We start from the raw sequence: 24772 nt of genomic DNA on the forward strand, positions 1-24772 counted from the left end.
CTCAACTAGACCATTTATCTGGGGGTGGTAAGAGGTGGAGAACTTGTAGGTTACCCCTCATTCTTTCCACATGGTTTTCATGTAACTAGACATGAAGTTGGATCCTCTGTCAGAGACAACCTCCTTGGGGAATCCAACACGGGTGAAAATGCCCAGGAGCGCCCGGGCAACCACCTTGGCAGTAACAGTCCGAAGGGGTATAGCCTCAGGGTACCTGGTGGCATGATCTACCAAAACCAGGATGAACTGATGTCCACCTGACGTGGGAGGGTCAAGGGGACCGACATTGTCGATGCCCACCCTCTCAAATGGTGTGCCAACCACTGGCAATGGCTGCAGTGGGGCAATGATACTGCCTCCAGTCTTGCCAGACAACTGACAAGTTGGGCAGGTCCTGCAGTGGGACTCCACTTCTACTCCCATCCGAGGTCAGTAGAAATGGGCAGAGAGCCTCTGCTTAGTCTTCTTGCTACCAAGATGACCAGCCAAGGGCACCTCATGTGCCAACTGCAGTAGGAAGGGCCTGTAAACCTGGGATACCACCAACCTCTTGAGGGCACCAGGTTCAGGCTTAGTGGGCTCACTAACAAGAGCTCACCCTCCCAATAAATCTGGAATGTCCTAGGCACTTCTCCTTGTGCCTGGGACAGGGACTGTTTCCTCAGACCCTTGAGAGAGGGACACTCCCTCTGTCCTTTACAGAAGTCTGCCCGGGAGGGTCCCCCTTCAGCTAACAAGCATTGAAGATCGGGATGATCCTCCGGGTTGAGAACCTCTCCCACAGGAGTTGAGACGGGGTTTAGCACTGGACCCAGCCCGTCCGGAGCATGGATCCCAATGGGTGCTGTAGAAACAGCAGGAAAAGAAGGAGCTTCCTCCACAGAGGTGGCCTTCTTGCTCTTCCTTCGTCGTGCCTTAGGCTGCGCCTTTGGCTCGGGTACCTGACTCACAGCCAGACCCGGTGCCACCTGTGATCTAGTGACCGCAGCAGCAGTCATGGGAAGACCATCCGTGATCAACCCCAACTCTACTAGATCGTTACCTAACAGAATGTTAGCAGGGACAATGTCCTGAACCAGGACAGGAAGCTTTGCTGTCTTGTCTCCAATTACGAGTGTGACTCGGGCTACAGGCGATAATTTGGGAGGCCCACCACCTAACCTGGTGGTTCTCAGAGTAGCATCTACATAGTCCTCTGGCTTGAGCAGGGTCCTGTCCACCACTGTCATGCTTGCCCCAGTGTCTCTCAAACCAGTAGAAGGCTGGCCATTCAGGAGGACACTTTTCAAAAACCTACGGGTGTTCTGTGGGATAGTCACCAGTACTTCCGCGTACTGGTCGCAGGCCCCGAAGGACACTAAGGAAATCTCTACAGGAGCACCAAATGTGATCCCTGTAGAGGAGGGGAGGACAGTGGCCTCCACCTCAGACATGGAGTAAGGGTAGGTCAGGCTGACAGTGCCTTACCTTTACACTTGGAGTCACCCCTTTTGTGATCCAGAGCCCCACAGTCCCAACAGGTGCCGGGAGTGCGGGGTACGGTACTGGAACCACCGGGAGCCTGCTTTGCAGCAGGTGGACCACTACTCTTATTCCCACCCCCAGATGACTTACCCCACTAGATTTTTGGGTCTTAGGAGAGAAGGGTTTAGGTTTATTCACCTGTGACTGCTTTTGGGACTCCTCAGCTTTCTGAGAGGCCCCTTTTCTTTGTCCTTGTCCTTCCCACTGGAGTCCTTAGGGGACACCCGGTGGGAGACCCACTTGTCAGCCAACCTAGCCAGCTTAAAGGGATCCAAAATGTTCTGGTCAGCAACATACTGACGCAGCTCCGGTGAACAGGCTTCAGAAAAATGCTCAAAAAACAACAGGTGGGACAATTCAACAAACGTTTTCACCTTGTAACCATCAATCCACCCCATCATATTCACGTGCGCAGCACTCGCCCAGTCAACCCAAGACACATTCTCTCTTTTCTTAAAATCCCTGAACCTTTTAAGGTATTGGGTAGGTGTCTTGCCAAACTTGGCAATCAAAGCAGATTTCATACACTCATACTGACCCCTTTCTTCCACACTCAGCTTCAGAATACAGTCATATCCAGTTTGAGGCACTCTGCTTAGCAAACACTTAGCCCAATCTCTTTTGTCAACATCATGAATTGCACAAGCCATTTCAAACGCTTAAATCCATTGGAGGATATCAGAACCCTCTAAAAACACACCAACCAAATCCTTCATAAATTTATTTGCTGGGGACCTGACACTCTCACTGGGTTTCGCTGAAGTCTCCACTCGTGCTTTCTCTAGCTGGATTCTCTGACATTCAGTGTCCTTGTCTTTGAGTTCAAGATCCCTATTCTTGAGTTCAAGATCCCTATTCTTGAGCTCCACTTGTTGAGCCAACTCCTCCTTCTTAAACTCAGCATCTATTTCCAACTTGCGATATTCAAAGGCCAATAACTCAAGCTCCAAGGTATTGCTGGGGTTCAGAACAGAGGCAGCAGGAATGGCAGTATTCCCAGAAACAGATTCAGTAGAAACCCCAGGGGCAGAGTCCTCATTGGTTGCATTCCCCCCCTCATCAAGAGTTTCACCATCAGTCTCGTAGTCCACCAGGGCAGCTATCAGCTCAGCCCTAGGCTTATCCACAAAGTCTAACTCCCTGGCTTCACAAGCACTCTGGAGAGCCTCTAAGCTCATCCAAGTCAATTTACCATTCGCAATAGACTCCATTGCTTGTAATGCAGTTATTTTGTACACACCCAAACCTTAATCTAATAAAGTGCCGATATTTTGTAAGTGGCACTGTTATACACTGATTCTTAAAACCATAAGTATCCCACCACTGCCACCAGTGTAAAGACTGGTAGGGGGTGTCTGTACTTCTGCTCTCTATATGGCAGAGGAGAGGCACAGAGGACCCCAGCCAAGATTCTCTATTATTGGTACGTGGTCGAGCAATCAAGGCCTAGCTTCTCAGGAGGTGATGCAGGCTGGTGTCATGATGCCTACCCCCGGGCATCAGGACCAAGGCCCTCAGCTCCGGGAGCAGGCATCCAGACATTTGTTTAAACCTCAGCAGCCCCGGCTAGGGGCTGTCTGGGTTCAGTCCTGGTGCCTTAGGCGCCAGGCTCATCATAGAAATCAGTCCTGGCGCCAGGCTCATAGACTTTACTTACCTGATGCAGACCATGCTGCAAAAGAGTCCAAGCCTACATGAAGCCTGGATGGGACTATTTTGTTACAGGGACTATTTTTTACTCGGGCGTGGCTCTAGGGAACTTCTTACCTGGAACTACTTTGGAGGCTATTTAAACCACACCCGAACAGTAGCACATGCTTCGCGTTATTCTGCATCCAGCAGCGTGACGCTCACCCTGCCTGCAGCCAGCATCCAGTCTTCTGCCACGCCCAGCTCGAATCCGGGGCTCCTAGAATAAAGAAGAGGAAAAGGACAAGGTTAGAAAACGAACTTATTTCAAATTCCTCACCTAATTCCGGAACCATTTCATCTCCGGACCTGGAAAGTACATCAGTCCTGCACGCGTCGCTTCGCCAGCTCCAGCACGGCACCATACTCACCAGTTCTCACAGCATCTTTCGATCCGGCACTGTCTCCATCATTTCTTCGCCGTAATCCGGCACCTTAACGGACACAAGAAAAAACAAGGTAAGCCAAGGGAATCAACAAATACAACCTCTTACCACCATAGACTTACCTGATTTACCACCGGCGGTATTATTCCATAACTCTCCACATTTTCATATGCCGCATCTGTAAAGAGGGAGAAAAACAACACGTTAACGCATGCAATAGTTACCGGACAGCGTTGGGTAACACAGACTCTTACCTGAACGCCAGCAGCAGCTACGAGACCTTCTTCTCACGAACTCAGTTGCAACTTAAGGAAGGAAGGGGAGAAGAGTGAAAATCGGGCACATTGAACTCTTTGAACTTGATACTTACCAATCCCGCCAGGGACTTCAGAGTCAATACTTACCGGAACTTTCCCAACGCCTTCAAACCAGTGAAGTAACTGGTATCTACGCGCCCCTGCAAGACACGCAGGATGGAGAGCTCATCTTTTACGAATATAAGGAAAATACTTCTCCGGGTCCAGCAGACAAGACTAGGCAGGCCAGTCCAGACAGTCATCTCTGCACTACGCATCACGTTGAAGGAGACCGCAGCTGTCCGGGTCCGATCGACACCCCTGTGGGGTCCAGGTGAGCGTAACAGCTGGTTCTTCAGTACAGTGTAGTCCCCGAACCCCCACAAAGGAATATCCACACACTGTATTACTGAAAACACAGTCTTTATATAATTAATATTCAAAGGTATGTACACGATCACAATAACGCACTTTGTACTCGGAAGTCAATAATGATAAATATATACAATTCTAAAGTGGTACCACCAATGTTATCGAATCTCATTAAAGTGCATCAACTGTACGGTTAAAATGTCACACAGATCAATAACGGGGATACCAGCAATAGAGATAGGAAGGAACGCAAGATGGTTGAAACAGTAGGCAGAATGCTGACCCCTACCACTAGGCACAGTTCTGTGTGGCGATCCCCCCACCTGGGCAACCTGTAAATAAAGATATATAGCACATGCCCAGTCCATATAATGTTCAGTAATCTTACTTCCTCCTATGAAGGTTTTACCCCCCCCAATGTTCCTGGTGGAGTAGAGTTCTCCGACGATGCGTCGACCGATCCTTCTTGAGTGACTCCCTTTAAGGCAGAAGCCACGGATCTTCAAGAAGTGTCGAGGAACTCGGCGTTCGGTGTCGGGGAATTGACGGCCCTTCTTGAGTGTCCTCCCTTTAAAGCAGGAGTCACGGGTCGTCAAACGTCCGAGGGTGAACAGGTTGAACTACGGCAGTGAAGTGGCAGCTTCGTTCCTAGCGGTGCTCGTCGACGACAGAGCGTTGGCGTCCTGCAAAGAAGAGGCATGTGGGGCACCTCGGTGACGATAGTTCTGGACCGCAAAGAGATGATGAAGAACTGTGGCCCAGCAAGGGCGTCGAGTCGTCGGCGTCTCTGTGGTCTTTAGGTGGCGGGAAACCCACCGGTGGATGCTCCTCGGCGCGTCGACGGTCGGGCCTTCTCCAGCGGGAGACAAGCGGGTGACGATGCAGACGAGAGCGTCCGATGATCAATTGAAGTTCTTAGGGAAACGGGAGCACGGCGGCTCCGGTCGGCGACGGCGGTCGTCGACAGTGGCAGACAACAGTCCGAGTGCTTCTCTTTGGAGTTCCGCACCAGTCCCCGTATCGGGTCGGCAGCCTGTCGAAGATCTGTCTACCAGGGAGCGTTGGCAAAGATTAGCTGTGCACGATGGTCCCTCGTAGCTCGGGAAGAGGGCGCCTTACCAGGTCCTCTCTGGGTCAGTCCTTGGAGGCACAGCAGCTTTCAGATTGCGAAGGAGAGCAACAGCAATTCTTCTCGTCCAGCAGGGCTTCAAGGTCAAGCTTCAGTTACTCCAGTTACTCGTCGTAGTGGACTTCAGCTTCTGAACACGATTCCTAGCAGTGAGAGGTTCCCAGATATACTGTTGATCTCCCATTCATTCCTCTGGGTCACACACAAGCATCCAATCACGACTAAGGGCATTCATGCAGTCAGGCAGCCAATCAGGCACACTAGGTATTCAGGCCATTAACTTCTCTCCAGACACTCACAACAAGTTATGTGTATTGGGACAAGTACCGAGCCATTCAACACTCCAAGCTGCATTCATACCGGTTTCGGGCAGGGCTGTCTCAGTCATTGTGTCAACCACCAGATACTAGACATCCACAACACAGAATGCATATTCGTCACACACTCTATTCACCCGGGTCCCACCCACACGATGTACCCACAACATACATCACTGGGAAGGCTCCAGCTAGTCTGGCCGGGCCTTCACAACTACACCATATATGGCACTTCCATCCAACAGCCAGTCAGGGGGAAGGGACAGAGTCAGGGCTTCCCAGGACTTTGGGAAAACAAGGTAATGGGTAATAGAAAGCAAGAGGCCACAGGGGCCATCTTGTTTTCCATCAGGAATCAACTGATCCCAATGGAGGGCCGGGGTATCCCAAAATGGAGGATGCTCCGCGCACCAGTCAATTTCAGCATGGAGCTGCCACCAGCCCATACCCTGCTCTGTGGGCCACCCACAGGTGCCCAGAAACATACACTAGGGGCACAGGGTTGTACCCCCACCCATGGGTGCCATAAGGGTATCCCACGGGTCCGTTCACCAAACCAAAAGAGAGAGAGCTGCACCACCAGGAGTCTCACATGAACTCCTGTGCGGAAAACACGACAGAACACACGATAAAAAGCAGTAAAGGATACGGAGGCCCTGTCCCTCCGATGCCTTTCCAGCATCACAGGGTTTGGGTATTTTTTCAGAAGTTACTTGAACATTACTGTGCCTGATTGACTCTTGGGGCAATATTTCATATTTTTTATTTTTTGAATATGGCTCTTAACAGAGCTCTTCCAATTAGAATTTTCGTTTGCATTCGACCACCAGGACCAGCAATTTATTTTGTAGACGGCCTTGCACAGTTTCTATCCTTTCAGGCTCTCTTCTTCAAGAAGTTCTTGTTTCTAGGGGATTTTAACATCTAACTGTGCTGATAGCTTAAAGATTCTCTTTTCTTCACATGAACCATCTCACGTGAAGGGTCACTGTCTAGATATTTAGATAACTCCTGGTCCAAATGGAATCTATCCTTCAGGTCTCATGGGCTCGGGGGAGGTTTCCCTACTGTGGATAGGAACCATGACACTAAATAAAATAATAGATGTGAGACCCGGCACAATAGTGACCTATTAGCTCTCTACTCTGAGTATAGCCACTAGGCCACATGGACTGATCATTAGATTAGAATATTTAAAATTAATTCTCATGCTTTTATAGGCAGTTCTAAACCAGCCCCTTAACACATAGTGAGCAGAGTCCAGAAAAAACTCCTGCCTGTCTTCACAGTTCTGGAACAGCCTGCCTGAACGCTTAACTTTTATTGGGGAAACCTTAACATGTGAACCATTTTTTAACACTCTTCAAGCATCATTCCAAAATCTCTGTATTTCTGTAGCTCCATTGAGAAATATTAAACCCTAGAAACCTTCATTCCCTTGGTAGTCTCCCTCATTTATAGAGCTTAAATGCTCATATAGCAATGCAGGAAAGATATGGAGAAAATCAAAATCTGTTTGGAACCTGGCCTTAGTTAAACCATTTATAAAAACCTACAAAGTAGTGATGTTTAACGTGAAGAAATGTTTTTTTAATCTAAAATTTGAATAAGCTATCAACAAAGCTTGTGAACTATTCCAAAATGTTTAATTCTCGCTTAATGTGATCTAATGTAAGGCGTCATTTGTATAGCGCCTTTCACCATTAGTATGGTCACAATGCGCTGTAGTTTGAACGCCCTCGGGGAACCGGACCAGGTATGGAAACGTCAAGGAGGTGCAAGTATGCATGTGTGTATATTGGCCAATACGAAAATATGAAGGGGTGCCCAAACCCTGCTATCCACCCATGTTGAGCTGGCATTGGGTGGGTGATGAGAAGTCTAAAGAGGGTATGCAAGAGCAGGATAGTCATTATGCAACTACCTATTGATTTTTTGTTGTGAACAAAAGCTGCATTCTTAAGGCAGAGGTGTAGGGCATCGTGTATTCGAGTGGTGTATGATGGCAGATGCATGCAGGTTAGTAGCCTTGCCTATGGCTAGTTTTCCATATACATAGAGTGCGAAAAAGTTCAATGCATTGGCTACGTTCTTAAAGTAACCTAGATTGAATACACTGTCTACACTCTAAGTCACCTAGATTTGATTCAGTGACTACATTCTACAAAGTTCAAGATTCCTTAGCTGGCTACATTCTCCTAGATTCAAAGCATATGCCAAATGCTTTGTTAACCTAGAGTCATTATCGTGGCTAAATTCTACATTCTAAGCGCAACCGTCACCATTCTTCAAAGTCAGTATATAGGCTGACCTCGAAATGGATCCAGGTGCAACACACTGGCTAGCCTTCATAGTTCTTCCAAGCGCAATACAATGACTACCCCCACAATTCTTCCATGTGCAATACATTGGCTAATATTTGCTGTTCTAAGCGCAGTACAACAGCTAACCTCCACAGTTCTTCCGTGTAGAATACAATGGCTAACCCTCCCAATATAACAATTTGTAGTGTCCTTTGTAGTGTCCAAATTCAGGGAAGGCAGTCAGGATGCAGTGATCACAAAGGAGCCAGTTGGTACAAAAGGTAAGTAAGCTTTATTTTAGTTACAGGGTATAGGCTAGAAGTAAGGGGAGAGCATAGGTTTAGACATCCTTCTAGTGGCTTCTCCCATCCTGAATCCTCAACTGTAGTCCCTGGAACCCTGAGGGAAAACAAGGTTCCAACCTAACCAGCATTCCATGGCTTGCATTGTATAAGGAGAGAGAAATCGTTAAACGAGCACAAAAATATCAGAATGTCCTTTTTTGTTAGGGGCTCGTTGGGAGAGGACTATGTAACATGTCGAACAAAAGGAGTGTCCACAGCGAGCTACCTACTTATGTCGCACTTGGTTGAAGATTAAACTTCACATGGGGTGGAAATCAACTATCATCTTTACGAGCAAAAATCAAAGAGGATAGGGTCGGAATTTACAAAAATATATTAGGTTTTATTATTTAGCATATGATAAAATGGACAACACGTGTCCCATTCATAAAAAACAAATAAACAAATGACACGAATATTACAACAAGACAGAAGCTGGTTTTCTATCACAACAATGCTTGTTCTAGACCAAATAATGTGATGTTAGTAATTTAAGGGTGACTAAATACGAATATCTTTTTCAGGAAAAAGTCCCCATTCGAAATGTGTCAACAGAAATGAGTCTGTTTCCAGCCTTAGACTATTGACCCATGTATGGATGATGTCAGAATAGATGGCCAGGCGCCTATTTATCCGGCTAAGGCTTTCATCAGGACACATATGATCCAAAATGAAGTTGTGTTTGGCGGTCTTATAACATTCACTACCAGCGTTTCTACAATAAACCATAAAAAAAAGTATTTATCGACCAGATTACATAGATTGTCATTTTCATTATATCACACAATGTAAAAGTGCAAATTCTATCAACCAAAGAACATATCTTAGTGCGCATCAAGAAATTTCATTATACATACAAAAACAGCATAAGGGCTCAATTTGTTCGCTTGTGACAGTGATATTTTATCACATTAATTCATTACATTATTAACAGCTTTTTTGGGACACTAATGTCTAGTGATTGAAACAGTGCCCATGGAAAGGAAGGGAGGGGCACAAGGAAGGGAGGGTAGGGAGGGGGAAGGGAAGAAAAGAATGGGTTTAGTGACTTAGCAGTTGAATCATTATCTCCAAACAGCATATCTTATTCAGATACAGAAAAGGACCACATAAATATGTACCTTTAAGCAGTTTTCACAGTACTTAATGCCGGATCTTCTAATTTAGCGACCGCGTCCAGTGGCCACAAACTATCTTCTGCGCGTTTAACTGTAGGACTAAATCAATAAACACTACTGTGATTTGGAAGGACTCCCATGTTGCTAGTCAAATGCCACTCGGCATCATCATGGTTCTTTTCTTGCCTACCTTAGTGCGCACGTTGCATGTGTTAGCCTGTTTAAGGTGCGTTGCCCGAAGTATTTGGAATCGAAGTTGTTTTGTTTTAACGGAACGGGGCTTCTTGCGGGAGAGAGTATCAAATCCTGTTGTAGCAACATCGTCTCGGATATCACAAGCTGTCTATAGAAGAAGGAGACGGGGCTCGGTTAGCACATGTGAATGTGTGGCCACAGTCTTGTTATGAAGGAAAAGACTTTCTTGCCATCTATCAATACGAGCAATAAGAACTTACTTTTATTTTCCGAAACCGCGACGTGGAAATCTCTTATTTTTGCTTTTTTGGGAACTGCATTCGCTTGCCCCGATCACGTGATCTGGCTATAAGGAGCCGGATTGTGTGACCACGTTTTGGAGGACTAGAACGTCCAAGTTTATTTAAAAGCTGCCGTCATGTTGTGACGGCCGTTTTCCCTTTCTATTGACAGATACATCTGCTAGCATATATTTTATTTATATGGTCTAGTATGAGTCAAAACAATTGTGGCATTTTATAAGTGTCTTAGAGCTGGTAACGACATTGGGACAAAAAAAAGCGCCACGTGTCATTTATTGGTGCCGAATCATGTACGTATATCATGGAAAAGCCTGTCTACGATGGATTACAACAGAAAGAGGCACGTGCTTGATACAGAGATTGCTCCCTGTTTAACAGAGCCTCCATGGAGAGTGTATTACTACCCGGAGGCCAAAACGGGAGTTGATCCTTGTATCGCCGACCTAAATAATGTCGGGGCCTGAAATTTCTAGATTATATCAAAACCATTTATGGTGGAAGTTGGGTGGAGCATTGGGCGCATTTCGATGTTATTTACCGTCCAAAATGTATAGATCTGGTGTGGCACAAAACGCCGGCTAGAGTAATTATGTGTGAGTTCGTAACGCAGACCAATGCTGCTCATCTACAGTGTTGACTATATGTTCAATTATTTGTGGAGAAATAGGTTCCATTCTATGTAAAGATTCAATCCCTGTTTGACAGAGTCAAGATTATAAATCCATTTCTGCTCCAATTTACAGAGCTTCAAATCTCTGTCGCCTCCACGGGGGTGTGGGCTCAGGGTTTGCAGGACACACCAGAATAATTCATCACGAGAGTGTTTCATTTTTTTATAATGTTCCACCAATGGTTTGTCTGCTATAGAGAATAGGCATAAAAAAGCAAGGTCATGTCACGTATTGTTTCTTCAGTTCATTGTATCAATGGCATATTATTGCTGTAAACACTAAACTGTGGAATGGGACTCTGTAAGTTAGTATCAGAGTATGTCAAAATCCACGTACTACAGTATCAGTACAAATCAGAGTTACATATTTTTCCCAGTGCATTTATGCTGCTAATTTGCGTGTGCAGGATGTTAGTTTCCAATTGAAAATCAGTTAACAGAGCTCGTTAAATGTGTAGGTAATTTCAGTGCTGCACTGAATTGCATTCAACTGTGTCACATGTAAGACACAAACACGCCTTAGTGCAGGGGTATGCAATTCATGGCTCTCCAAATGTTTTCAACTGTAACTTTAATCAGCCCTAGCCAACATAGTCAATAGTGAAGGATCATCGGAGTAGTAGTTAAAAACATCTGGCCGGTTTCAACCCCTTCCTCAATACAATGCACTTTCTGAAACTGTGCACATATAAGGCAAGTGGCGTACGTGCCAGGACCACGATAGCTACTGGAAGATGTTAAGAAAACAGTTCTGGGTGGGCATAATTGTACCGTAGTCTGTATATTTCAAAGCCTCCTGCAGTCTTTCCGCAAGCTGAAGGACATGGGCTTCTGGGAAGTAAGAGAAAGAGTGATAGGCCCAGCCCTGCAGCATATTTGGTAACAGCCTGCTGTGAGTTTTCCTCCAGCCCATAACTGTTAATAAAGGAAGGTGCATTAAATGAGACCATATCATCAGTGCTGGGGAAATTTAAAGACTATGAGGGATGTGCAGAACAATGTAGAGCAGGTAACATTGGTAGTTACTCTGCAAGGTGTCTGTCCGAATCGTTCCAGAGTTGAGGAACTGGCCAATGACTGCCTTTGCCTCTGCCTACAGAGAAAAGCACACACTGTCAGTGACTAAAACGGCAGCCCACGCTGTGACCAAGACTTATCGGATCTGCCGGGTCCAGGACAGAGTCGGCAATGCCGTTGCAGGTGGTGGTCTCCCTTAGGCCGGATTCCTGATCAGAGTACTCAACAGTAATGAGCTTGCTCTTGATCATCAAAGGCCACAACAAATTAATCTGTGTTGATGGCTAGGCCTCAAAGTTCCTGTGCATCAGCGCAGATGAGTTCAAATAAACAGTCCTAGCTGAGTGACCATGCAGCAACACATGCCTTGCAGCAGCCGTACCTCCTAGGCAAATGAGTCGAGTCAGAGGAATTTTAGGAGAATGCACGAGACAGTGTGCTTTTGCCGAGTCTCATGTGGGTTGCATAAGGCTGGGCAAAACTGTCTCTTTGCCTGAAATGGTACACACAGACAGTAGAGCATTTCACGTGATGTTACCAAATGTGTGTGGCAGAGCCCTGCTTGCATGCATAACTGTTGCAAACTTGTAACACCTGTCCTCATATGCCACCTCCCACCCAGGCCTGGCTGGGATGTTTCTTAGACTGAGCTATGTATGTTTAGTGTGTGAGCTGACCTGCTTGACAGTGTCGGTCATGAAGAAGAGGGGGTTGGAGCAGGAGCCTATGAGTGCAGGAGTCGGGCCGGAGCACAAGCCCACAGAGGCGGTGAATCAGAAGTACAAGAACCTGATAGAGATACTGGGACAAGAGACCCAGATGGTTAGGGCCCGGCTACATAGGGTGACCATAGTAAGAAGGGTGGGGTTCAGAGGAGTGGCAATGGTGCCCATAGAGTTAAATATCTTGAGGGTGTTGTAGAGCAGAGGAGGGTGGTGTTCACAAGAGCATTGAAGGTGCTCAGAGGGATGAATGTCTTGAAAGTTATAGTGGAGCAGAGGATGGTGGTGCTCATGGGAGTGAAGAAGGTGAGGATCATGGCAGTAGGGTCAAAGAGAGTGAGGAATTCAGAGACAGTGACAGTAATGCTTGCAAAAGAAGAGGATTGGTAAAATACAGACCAGAGGAGGTTATAGAAAGCAAGAGCACCTAATAGGAGAGATAATATGTTTCTAGAGGTGCTAATTGAAAAGTGGGAAAGGGAGAAGAGGGAACAGTGGAAGAGGAAGAAGCCTGAGGCACCCGAGTTACAGAGGGAGCTCCAGAAGAGTAGGGAAAAGGCCAGAGCACTGGGGATCAAAGTTTGCTTTACAAGCCAATGAGAGCAGTACAGAATAGTTTGCTGTCCCTTCACTCTGACCAGTTTCCTCGTTCACATGCAGGATGTGGGATAGGCCAGAACCCCAATTTAGGCCCATTCCTTTGATCCGGTATCACAGAATTTCTATGGTGCTTGACCATTTGGAACAGACAGGGGTAGTCAAGAAAAAGAAGGCAAAGGATCGGCCAGTGCATAAGAAAAACAACTTTCTGAGGGGAAGAAGGAACATTGAACAGCTTTTTTGCTGGATGCAGACTTTTGAGAAAAACTTACTTTGTGTTGTTATCACCTCCTCTGGAAGGGAACCCTTGAGTCTCAAAAATCCGAAGAAATCAATTTGGAACTTTTGATTTCCTCTGCAACCTTCAGTTAGTTACAGCCACCCTAGTGATCCTGAAAAATCAGTAAAACTGTATGCCCTCTCTGCTAATTATTTCACCCACTCACTCTACAAGATACCCAATAAACCACTTTACCCATAAGTTTTCTGAGGGTGTCTGGTTCGTTTGATCCCTGTTACAGATGTGACAGTACCCATACATGTTTCTCCTGCCAACCCTTTCTCCCAGACTAGCTCTCAGAACCAGTTGGAGTAGCTTAGTCTACTATAGGAAGCAATGCAGATAAGGTAGGACCACTCCATTCTATACTCCATGAACAACCCGAAGACCCCACTTTTCAGAGAACATCTTGCCAACCACTGATTGCTTCACTCAACCTTGTTCCTCCCTCTCTAGGGCCTCCCCCTCCTAAACTCCCCTTTACCAATCTCAGCTCCTCTGCTACCCATGGACACTACTTGTGAACTTCGGGTGCTTCTCCAATGAACATTTCTCCATTGCCACCTAGCTAAGATTGCGCTTTCTAAATCTCATATACAGTGAGGAAGTCTCCTGCCTTGTTTCAGGATTTATAGTGGGGTGACTAAAGGGGCTGAATACATGTCCAAGCTAGAGGATGATGGGCCTTGGGGTGGAATGGTGTGGATCCCTTGGTCACACCCATTTAGCCCCCTCCATAGGGTAGAGGGAAGTCACAGAAAATGCAACAATGACACTGGACCTTTAAGACACCTCGAAGAAGCACCCTCTCTAACAAAAGGGCAACAACCTGCCCCTTTTCAGCAGATCAATGACCCCAGGAACAAGTATCTGCCCCCCTCATTCTATGAAAAACTAAGCTATGACACTGTCCCTTTAAGCAATGGGTACTGGGAGCGGTCCCTGAGTAATGTAGAGTACACAATGTGAATAATCACAATCTAGCTCTGGCGCCCACACAGATATTGACTGCCCTTTGTGAATTCTTGTGTGACCTACCTCACAGGACTCCTGTGTAACCCAAATAGCTAGTTCACAGAAGATCACAAAGACCTCTGACAGTGCCGGATATTGCCAGGCAAAGCAGAGATTAAAACACTTACCCCGAGCTTAGAAGCATTTTCAAATACTGGACTTAGTGAAGCAGCACACCAGGTTTCTATCTCCAAAGGCTGTGTGCAAAAGGTTGCACCACGAATTGCAACACAAAAAGTCACAATCCTGCGGATGCAACCTTTTGTGTGTGGCCCTCTTGCCTTTCCTTGTTGGGGGGTCCCCCATGAACCACCGGCTGCTATGTGGCACCTTCCACCCCTTCACCGCTCCTGCCCACTCCCCCATTTAAGTGCTGCAGGCTCCGGTGCCAGACTCCTAGCTTCTCTGTTCCTGCTCACAATCTGCATAGAGTGGTGTCGGAAGCCTGGGGTACAGCACAGCACACTTTTGTGCATGGCATTTTGTGCCAGGAGCTTCTAGCGCCGTGCTGTACAGACTGCGAGATACACCACAGCTGGCACACCTCCCTGTAGACTTCAACAATGACTTATAATAAATCCAAATTGACGAATGAGTCATTTAAAGAGTCTGTTCCACCTCCCCAGTCAGTTAGTGAGCCGAGGTAAACCCATTAAACACACCCAACCCCAGTCTCCCACCAAATTGCCAACACAGGTGCAGACTATCCCAGAGAATCTGACCCAGGTGTAGGGGCTACCAGGCTTTCTAAGCCTGGACTTTCAGTCAGATAATGTAGGTATTTGGAGAAGTAGATATTGACAAGAGTTTAGAAAAGTTTTGAAACCCATTAACCACAGCCAACCCCAATCTCTCACCAACATTCCAAGACAGGTGCACATTATCACAGAGAATCTGGCTCATGCGCAGGGGCTACAGGTCTTACTAAGCCGTCACTCTCAGTCAGATATTGCGAGTGTTTGGAGCAGGAGCTATTGGCAAGAGTTTAGAAATTATTTGCAAGAGGAATGAGTCTGGAAGAACAGAGTGGACTGGAGAGAATAAAGCAGAGCTGAGAAAGTAAAAGGGTGTTGGGACAAAGGAGAAGTTGTGATAGATGGTTGGAGGTTAGAATAGGAGAAGAAGGTGGAAAAAATAATTAAGAGGGTGTGTGGTGAACATCAGAAGGACATGGGAGAAGGAATTAAGGAGTGGTTGAGACAGAGGTTTTTGGTCGCAGGCCACAAAGTGGTGGAAGAAGAAGTTGAGATGATTATTGAACATCAGGAGGAAGTGGTAAGAGGAGATTGTTGGAGATCGTAAATCGGTGGAAGATGGAAAGCCGGATGAGGTTGATACGCAGGAGGAGGTGAAAGTATGAATTGAAAAGTAGGTTAGTGAACATCAAGAAAAGCTCCTCCAAGTTTCTAGCACTTTAAAGGTAGTGCCTGTCACCTGCAAGAATTATTGAGCACCAGAGTATAAACCAGAAATGCAAGAGACTTTGGGCCTCATTAGGAGGTTGGCAGCCTCGGAATGAACGGTGCTGGTAAGGTACTGGCACTGTTCATTCCGGACCGCCACATTACAGGTTTCCTCGCGGGTGGCGGAATGCACGTCTGGTACTGACCAGACGTGCATACCGACACTCGCGAGCAAACCAGGATACTAACAACGGACCCGTCATTAACAAGTCCTTTGTTAGCATCCTCCCCATTCCCATTGAGCCCTAATGGGGCTCACATGGGAATGGGGATGTACCAGGTCTCGACAATGGGAATTCCCGGGCCCGCTAAAGTCGGCATGGCCTGGTAATTCCCTATTTTTGGGACCCGGTAGCCGGTTTGGGGGTAGCCATGCCGGTAAGAACGGCATGGCTACCTCCAAACTCCTAATGAGGCCCTTTGAGAGTTAAGAAGGGTGCTGAAAACCCTAACACCTGAGAGACTTGGAGAGAGAAGATGGGTGTGGGAAATCCTCAAGCCTGAGACTAAGAGAATGAAGACGGTTGCAGGAAACCTGGAAGCCAGACCTAAGGCAACCAAGAGGGCCATTGGGTGAGTACAGAATAAAGGACAAAACCCAATTCCCTACTAAACACAAATTATGGAATATTGTTTAGTTTAATTTACTTTATTATTTGTAGAGCGCACCAAACCTGGGGTATATGGACAGTGTCGAGAACCACAGCCCTGCCCCCCCAATTGTGTTCCTTTTGCTCAGCCTTTGCGAAATCCCTTAATACATCTTCAGTTCTCAGTTTGATTTGGTCTGGTTTCTGATCCCTGTCACCCATGTGACTATACATCTATACATATTGAACTGGCAGAATATGATGGGTTTGACTCCATTAGCACTTTTATTGCCAAAATAGAAAAACAAACTCTGCACAAATGGGCTTCTGCTGCAGTTAGCGCACATTTGGGCCAAAATAGAAATACAAACTCGTCACAAATGGGCTTCTGTTGCAGTTAGCGCGCATTTGGCAAGAGTTATTCTGACTTTAAATCTCTGCCAGGGCGAATCCCTTCAGAATCTGATTGGTGTCCTCCATTCCAGAGTGAACCAGCAGGGCAGCAGTGCTCGATGGAAGAGAATTACTTTCTTGATTGTCTCTAGGACTGAGTGAATATTCCCCAAATCCACCTGTAAATTCTTGCAGGCTCAACCGCTGAATTTGGTTGCATCCACGGGAGGATTTTGGTACTCATTTAAGGATTTGGGGCAGATTTGAGGTAGATCTTGATGTTCTATTGAGATTTGGGCACTCATGTGAGGATTTGGGTACATTCTTAGGTCAAAAGTGAGTCTGAATGCCTATAAAGGAACATTACACATTCTATTTCCTTTGTGGGTTGAGTTTGGCTGCAGGATGGAGAGGCAAGAGCTGGCCTGTGTGTGTGTGTGTGTGTGTGTGTGTGTGTGTGTGTGTGTGTGTGTGTGTGTGTGTGTGTGTGTGTGTGTGTGTGTGTGTGTGTGTGTGTGTGTGTGTGTGTGTGTGTGTGTGTGTGTGTGTGTGTGTGTGTGTGTGTGTGTGTGTGTGTGTGTGTGTGTGTGTGTGTGTGTGTGTGTGTGTGTGTGTGTGTGTGTGTGTGTGTGTGTGTGTGTGTGTGTGTGTGTGTGTGTGTGTGTGTGTGTGTGTGTGTGTGTGTGTGTGTGTGTGTGTGTGTGTGTGTGTGTGTGTGTGTGTGTGTTGTGTTGTATGTTGTTTTCTGAAATCTTTGTTATACTTATTGGGAAACCTTATTTTTCCTTAATTTGTGAAGCGATTTTGTTTTGTGAAGCCAGTTTGGTTCGGAGGAAAATGATGGAGTGGAAGACTGAAAATGCTGAGCTGTTAATCAGAGCGTGCAGCTATCTTGATGTATAGTGATGGAAATCTGCCTCCCCCTTCAGCAGATGCTGCTTCTTCTGGGGTGTATGATGGGAATGTGGGCGGCAGTGGTTTGGATGATGGGCTTGCACTAGTGATGATGGGTAATGATGAAGAGGGGGAGGAAGAGGAATAGGGATGGGTGGAAGAGGAGCATGCATGTGACAGGGCAGGGGAAGAGGAGCATGCAAGAGTGATGGAGTAAAAAAGGAAGGCGGCAAATGCAAGAGTGGTGGTAGAGGAGGAAAGGGAGAAGGAGCATGCAGGTGAAATGGTGGTGGAGGAGGGAGCAGCCAGTAGAGCAGGGGTCAGAATGAGGAGTCACTAAGCCCAATAGGAGGATTTGACAGGCCCAAGAATCTCAGGTGGGATGCATGCCCCTCTTTTCTCATCATCCTCAATGGTTTGACATTAGTTTGAGGTACCTGAGGGAGTTTACCAGCCAAGGCTAATATGGTTGAGTGTACCCTGTGCCAGGTGTCAGTCAGGAGAGATAAGATCCTGGCTTGCCTTTCATTGGGTACAATAGCCCTCTTGAACCACCTGTGGTGCTGTTATAGGGAATTATCTGACACTATCCATCTCAACCCGAAAGAGGTGAGGAGTAGAAGGCTGACCATTCACTAGACACAGGAAAATGGCATTTCTGCCATAAGCAAAAATGTGTCCCTCCAGTTAGAGTCCTCTTTCCACAGCAATGGAGACATACCCACACACAAAACACACAAAAGTATTAGAACCAGTGCTAGGCAATATCAGAGAGCATATGGTTTCAAGGGTCCATGCCCTGGAGAGCACAGACACAGAGAGCATTGCACTGCGGCTCAGGACATGCTATCTAGTGTGTGGGCAGCTAGCTGGTGAGAATTGTTGGAGGAGGCGAGATTGTCTAGTGGACTTCAAGGTATTATTAAGCACCACCACTGCTACATTTGAAAATGATCCATGTTGTACTATGCAGTCGGTCAGGATGGTTAGCTCCTGCTGAGTGAAGTCTGGCTTCCGCTGCCATCTTTCACGGGATGCGAGATGCCATTCCTGCAACCGGTACTGGGTGATTTTTAAGTGGATTGGGTTTTCCCAAATGGCCACTGACAAATTTCCTGTTCCGGCAGTGACATTTCCGGCGCTGGTGTTTCCATTGCCGTTGTTTCCGGCAGTGACATGCCGTAAACAGAGCTACCAGCATTGTTGCTAGCGGTGTCACCAATTTCAACCGACCATTACAATGTTTCCGTCGTGCCTGTCACACCGTTACCGGTATGCCAGAATGCACGCTCCGCAATGTTGTGATCTGCCGGTGATTCCGTGGTTACGGTTGCCGTAAACGGTGCCACCGGTTCCACAAAACCACCAGCAAAATACAGCGACACTTGTAATGAGGGCCATTGTCTATAACCCACACATACCTTTAAAATGTTGTATGGGTGTGCTTGCTTCAGGCTGTACATTCTGTCTGCGATAATTGAACAGTAAGACATAGATATGCCTATTGAGAATTTGCCAGTCAATACCAGCCCTCAGGTTAGAAAGGGATTACCTGGGTTGGTAATGAAAGTGCTTAAAGGAATAATTAATACATATTGGATACATGCAAACCCAGATGCTCTTTGATGGATTTTATACAAGGATTTGACTTTGCAAGGAACATTCAAACCTCAATTTCTATTATTTGTTAATTATTTTTATTATGCATATTGGGACATGATTAGAAAACGATACAAAGAGGACAAACTCTAAACAGATTCTGAATAAAATAAAATAAAAACATTGTTTGGTTTTAGCTAGTTATTGAAAGACAAGGGCTAATATAAAAATATATTGAAATGGGGCGTGGCTTGGAGCCATGGCAGTCGGACGTGCTCAGTGAGAGCTCCCGGCTGGTGTCACGTCGCCACGGAAAATGCCCGGTGAACGATAGATCTTCTCGATCCACTCTTCAGCGATCGACAGCTGAGATGCTGCGGAACACTGGGGCGGCATAGTGGAGCCCTGCAGACGCGGATGGCAAAGATCCGCCGCCTGCGACACACCAAGAGGGAGCGCAGGACGTAGCAAGATGGCGGCCGCCCACCCTGCCCGGCACTAACCCCGGGGCCTAGGGGTTGGATCGGAGCACCCCGGGTGCGGGATCGGGCCGGCGGAACCCAGCGACTCGGCCACCACATCGCCCCGGAGGCTCTCCGGCTCCCTTCGGGGGCCCGGCTGCGCCCGAGGGTGGTTCCGGCTCTGGGGGCCCCTCCCCCGCTTCTCCTGCTCCAAGGATCGGCGGTCTGCCGTTTTACGCCAGCCCCACGCACCAGCCGATCGATCGGGGCCGCGGTGCCCGGGTGGGGGCTGGTTTCCTCCCTCCTCCCTCCTCCCTCCTGGATAATTACTTCGGCGACCACCGTCTGCCTCCCGCCTCCTGTGGGGGCAGACCAGCAAATTGAGCCGATCCGGAGGGCACCCAGCAGCTGCGGGCCGCCTGGGGACCCGGCCTCCAGACCTCCGGACCGGCGGTCCTGCGGAACGATCAGGGGGGGCCCCCCGGCCTGGACAGACCTGGACAGAGGCCACAATTGAATAGACGCCCAGGGGCTGATGCGAGCTCGCCGCAGCAGCCCCCGCCCTTTCCTCCTCACTTCGGCCACAAAGCCTCAACTTCAGTTACGCAGCCGCCTGGATCTGCCCGCTTCAGTGTGGACGGGGCCCATCCACCTCAGGGCCACGGAGGCCCCATCACCCAGCATACCTCCCAGGGGGGGCTCATCTCCGGAAGCAAGGCGAACCCGGCAACTAACGACCCCGGGGTCTCCCCACGCTTCCTACCCTGCAGGTTGGGCCCGCGCCGGGGTTCCCTTCAGCTTCTTCCTCACTCTCCTGAGCCCCTGGACTTCCTTTCGCCGCACGCTTCGGGCACCTCCGGGGAGGGGAGGTAGCCCCCCCTAAAGCACTGCCACAAGGTAAGGCGGCACCTGCCGCATCTCGCCCTAACTGGACGCTCTGCTGCCCCTCGGGCCTGGCTGGTGGCCCCTCCGCCCCCGTCGTAGCTGCAGGGGCGTCCCCGGGTTACCATGTCCAAATCGGGCAAAGCCGCCAAACAGTCGGATATTTCTACTCTATTAACAATGCCTCCTGCGGGGGAAAAAAGCAAGAGGGGTGAACGCATGGACACGGGGATGGGGAACGGCCTCCCCGGTGACCAAGCATCACAGGCGGTCACGAAAGCAGACCTCCATGAGCTTCTATCGGCCCTCACCAGGGAATTCCAGAAGGGCACTGAGGAGGTCAAGACCCAAATTACCCAGCTAGACAAGAGAGTGGGGGAGGTGGAGGCCAGAGCCGAGGAGATTGAGTCTACATTATGTGAGCAGAACTTTGAGATCGGAGAGGGGGCCGACAGGATCAGGGCCCTGGAGTGCAGGTGCGAGGCGCTTGAGGCCAGACAAGAGGACGCTGAAAACCGCTCGAGGCGGAATAACATTAGAATCCGGGGAATCCCAGCTGCAGTCTCAGAGAAGGAGCTCCCATCCTACGTCTCCGACCTTCTCCGCCACATTATCACCCTCCCAGACAACTCTCCCCTGGAACTGGACAGAGTACACAGGGCTAGACCCAGGCAGAGGTCAAATGGGGCGGCCGATGTCCTGGTCAGGATTCATTTCTACAAACTCAAAGAGGAGATCATGCAGGAGGCCAGGGCCATGGGCCAGATCCACTTCCGAGACTCGGAGATCGCCCTGTTCCAAGACTTAGCTGCTTCCACCCTAGCCAAACGAAGAGCTCTCAAACCTATGACCGACTGGCTACGAGAGCGCAAAATCCCCTACCGCTGGAGCTTCCCTTCAGGTCTCTCCTTCACTTGGGAGGGAAAGACTCAGCAAATTCCATCCCCGCGGGAGGCTGCAGTGTTTATGAATCCGGACCTGGAGGGGGAGGTCCCAGGGGACCCGGCCCGCTCCCCCGAGGGGGTCGGGGGGGGGGCCTCTTGCTCCTGGTCCCGGGTGGTTGGCCGACGCAGGATGCGCGGCCCTCCTGTTAGGGGGAATAAAACCAACACCAACTGAGAGGCCGGTCTTCCCGGTCCCATGCTGATCCTCTCCAGAACCTGTCAACATACACCGGCCCACCTTCCTGGGGGCCAAAAGGGCTACCCTAAATACTCACACTTATATGGCCTACTCGGGGCGGCGCCAACCTACCCTGTGTCCTCACAGCCGGGTGGGCCAGAGCTGCCGGCGGAGCGCTCTCTTGATTTGCAAGAACTTCACCACTACAGCATGAGACCCCGTGGTCTCCGACACAATTGGCGTCCGTGACCCAGCCGACAGCCCCGTTGGTAGAAGGCTGGTCTGGATACCTGTACATGTTAACTGTTTTAAGTTATGTTTTAGTTTATGTTGTTGGTTCTCCTTGGTCGGGGGGAAAATGAGATTCGGAGTCTGGGCTCGGGCGGGAGGTGACGTGGAAACGAAGGTCAAAATACAAGTAATCGGAGCGCCCCCCTCCCCGCACGGCGGCCCCAAGGCAGTGGCGGAGGGTCCACTCAGCGCTGAGGAGGCCCCAGCTCTACAATCCAAAAGATGCCACATAAACCCGCTATCAATCCTACCTAATAATGTCTCAACCGGATAAGGAACTCTCAATGCTGACCTGGAACGTCCAGGGTCTAAACTCCCCCCGGAAAAGAAAGTCTGTGGAACACAGGCTCGCTCAACTGGCACCTGACATTGCTTGCCTACAGGAGACTCATCTCCTCAGGAGCGACGAACGCCGCATTGCCTTCCACCGATACAACAAAAGCTTCTTTGCTTCAGCAGATCTCAAAAAGAGGGGGGTGGCCATCCTGTTAAACCGGGACTTACCTTTGACCAATATAACCACCAAACGGGACCCCGAGGGCCGTTATCTCCTGCTAAAAGGCCTCCTGGTAGAACTACCCATCACCATCGTCGCCATATATTGCCCAAACACCGGGCAAAGCAAATTCCTGCGGAATCTCCTACCAACTCTGTCTGCCTTCAGAGAGGGTCAATTATTCATAGGGGGTGACTTCAACTTGACTCCCGACCCAAATCTTGACAAATCGCTCCCACCATCGAATGATGATTTCAGCAAAGCCCTGGCCATGGCAGAATTCTTAAGGGAAACCGACACCATAGATGTATGGAGACTGGCCAACATGGGGGAGAGGGACTACACTTTCTTCTCTCACGTGCACCTGGGATACTCACGGATCGATCTCCTTCTAATCTCAAGTAACCTCATTCCCTGTGTCGAAGCCATCCAAATCGGGCTCAGAGCCCTCTCAGATCATTCTCCAGTCACATTGAACCTAAGGGTATCCTGCCTTCCGGAGCCACCCCAGAGGCAATGGAAACTCCAAGAGCACATCCTCTCAGACATCGCAACCAGAACTGAAATTGCGGAAGCCCTTAAGAATTATTTCAGGGAAAACACTACCGAAGACTCATCGTTGGCTATGATTTGGGACGCCATGAAACCCGTCATCAGGGGCACGGTGAACGACTGCACAGCCCGACTCAGACGTCGGGATAAAGTACAGCAAGACGCACTCGAAGCAGAGGTGGCAGAAGCGGAAAACACCCTTAAACGAGGCCCAAACAGGAAAGCGAGCCGCATCCACCAAAAGGCGAAACGTTCCCTAGAAATGCACCTGGCCGACAAAGCTGTCAGAGCGCTAACTTACACAAAACAGTTTTATTATGTGCACAGCAATAAAGCAAATCGGCTCCTGGTTCACAAACTAAAAAAGCTACAAACTAGAAACCTCATCCACAGCCTCGCTGATGAGCAAGGGACACTTCGCTACTCTATCAAAGAGAAAATGGAAATAATGGCTTCTCATCATAGATCGATTATGTCGGGTGCTCCCACCTCCGAAGCAGCACAAGCCAAATACCTAGCTGAAGTACAACTTCCCCTCCCAGGTCCGCAACTTGAGGCCCTGGAAGCCCCCTTTTCGTCAGAAGAAGTCAGTGAAACCATAACCAAACTGAAAAACTCAACCCCCGGCCCAGACGGGCTCACGGCCCAATTCTATAAAAAGTTTGCATACATCCTAGCCCCCCACCTGGCTACCCTATTTAACTCATTTCTATCCTCAGGCACAACCACTCCTTCCATGGAAGAATCAATCACAGTGCTACTGCCGAAACCTGGAAAAGACCGGAGCCAGTGCACCTCATATAGACCAATCACCCTCCTGAATTATGACGCAAAAATTTTCACTAAAACCCTAGCGAACAGACTGGCCCCACTGCTCCCGGCTATCATCCACCCGGATCAGACGGGATTTATACCCGGCCGTAGCACCCACGATAATATAAGAAGAACTATCAATGTCATTGAATCAGCCAACAGGAGGGGGCAGGCAGCGATGGTACTATCCTTGGACGCACATAAAGCTTTCGATATGGTTGACTGGGGCTACATTCGAAATTCACTCGTTCATTACGGCTTCGGCCCAAACTTTATAAAATGGACACTAGCTAATTATCAACACCCCTCCACCAGCCTCAGAATGAATGGAGTCAGATCCGACACGATCAAAATCTCAAGGGGCACTAGACAGGGCTGCCCCCTCTCCCCCCTGGTATTCGCCCTCTCCATGGAGCCATTCGCGACCAGAATTCGCCGCAATGTAAAGATCCAAGGGCTGTCAATCAAGGCCCAAACATATAAAATCGCCCTTTACGCCGACGACGTCCTTCTCACCTTAGTCAAGCCAGAGGAATCCATGAAGGCCTTATGGAAAGAACTGCTAGAATTCGGGGACGCCTCAGGCTTTAAGGTCAACCTTACCAAATCTACAGCACTGAGCATCAACCTACCGAGCCAGCTAGTAGCAGACCTGGAGGAAAAATACCAGATACCCTGGGCCAAGAAGAACCTCCCATACCTGGGGGTCCAGCTCCCCGGCGCTCCCAGCAGACTATACAAAGCAAACTTCCCGGCATTCCTGAGAGAACTCAGAGCTGATATCAGACGATGGCAAAAGCAGGAGATCTCATGGTTCGGAAGAATCACTGCCCTGAAAATGAACCTCATCCCCAGACTCCTTTATCAGTGCGCTGCCATACCCACCTTGATCCCGAAACAGGAGATCCAGAAGCTACAAAAATATGTCATGAGCTATA

General features: G+C 48.6%; 2 protein-coding genes across 3 annotated transcripts in view; one reads left to right on the forward strand and one right to left on the reverse strand.

Annotated features, from left to right (window-relative positions):
* The window catches only part of LOC138491618 (E3 ubiquitin-protein ligase DDB_G0292642-like), a 536293-nt gene that overhangs the window by 325179 nt on the left and 186342 nt on the right, over positions 1-24772 (reverse strand). The window contains exons 1-3 of one of the 2 annotated variants that reach the window (XM_069618245.1): positions 9934-10030; positions 9669-9821; positions 9482-9577 (exon numbers count right to left, since the gene is read on the reverse strand). The exons of the other annotated variant lie outside the window; for it this stretch is intronic. The gene's annotated coding sequence lies outside the window, so the exon portion shown is untranslated. Of the gene's footprint in view, positions 1-9481; positions 9578-9668; positions 9822-9933; positions 10031-24772 lie in introns of those variants that run through there. 2 annotated transcript variants of the gene reach the window in all.
* LOC138491617 (E3 ubiquitin-protein ligase DDB_G0292642-like) overlaps positions 1-24772 on the forward strand; it is a 150167-nt gene that overhangs the window by 17982 nt on the left and 107413 nt on the right. The gene's annotated exons all lie outside the window — the stretch shown is intronic.

The sequence above is a fragment of the Ambystoma mexicanum genome, chromosome 10 (assembly GCF_040938575.1).
Source record: "Ambystoma mexicanum isolate Mex_15411 chromosome 10, UKY_AmexF1_1, whole genome shotgun sequence".
Taxonomy (NCBI): domain Eukaryota; kingdom Metazoa; phylum Chordata; class Amphibia; order Caudata; family Ambystomatidae; genus Ambystoma; species Ambystoma mexicanum.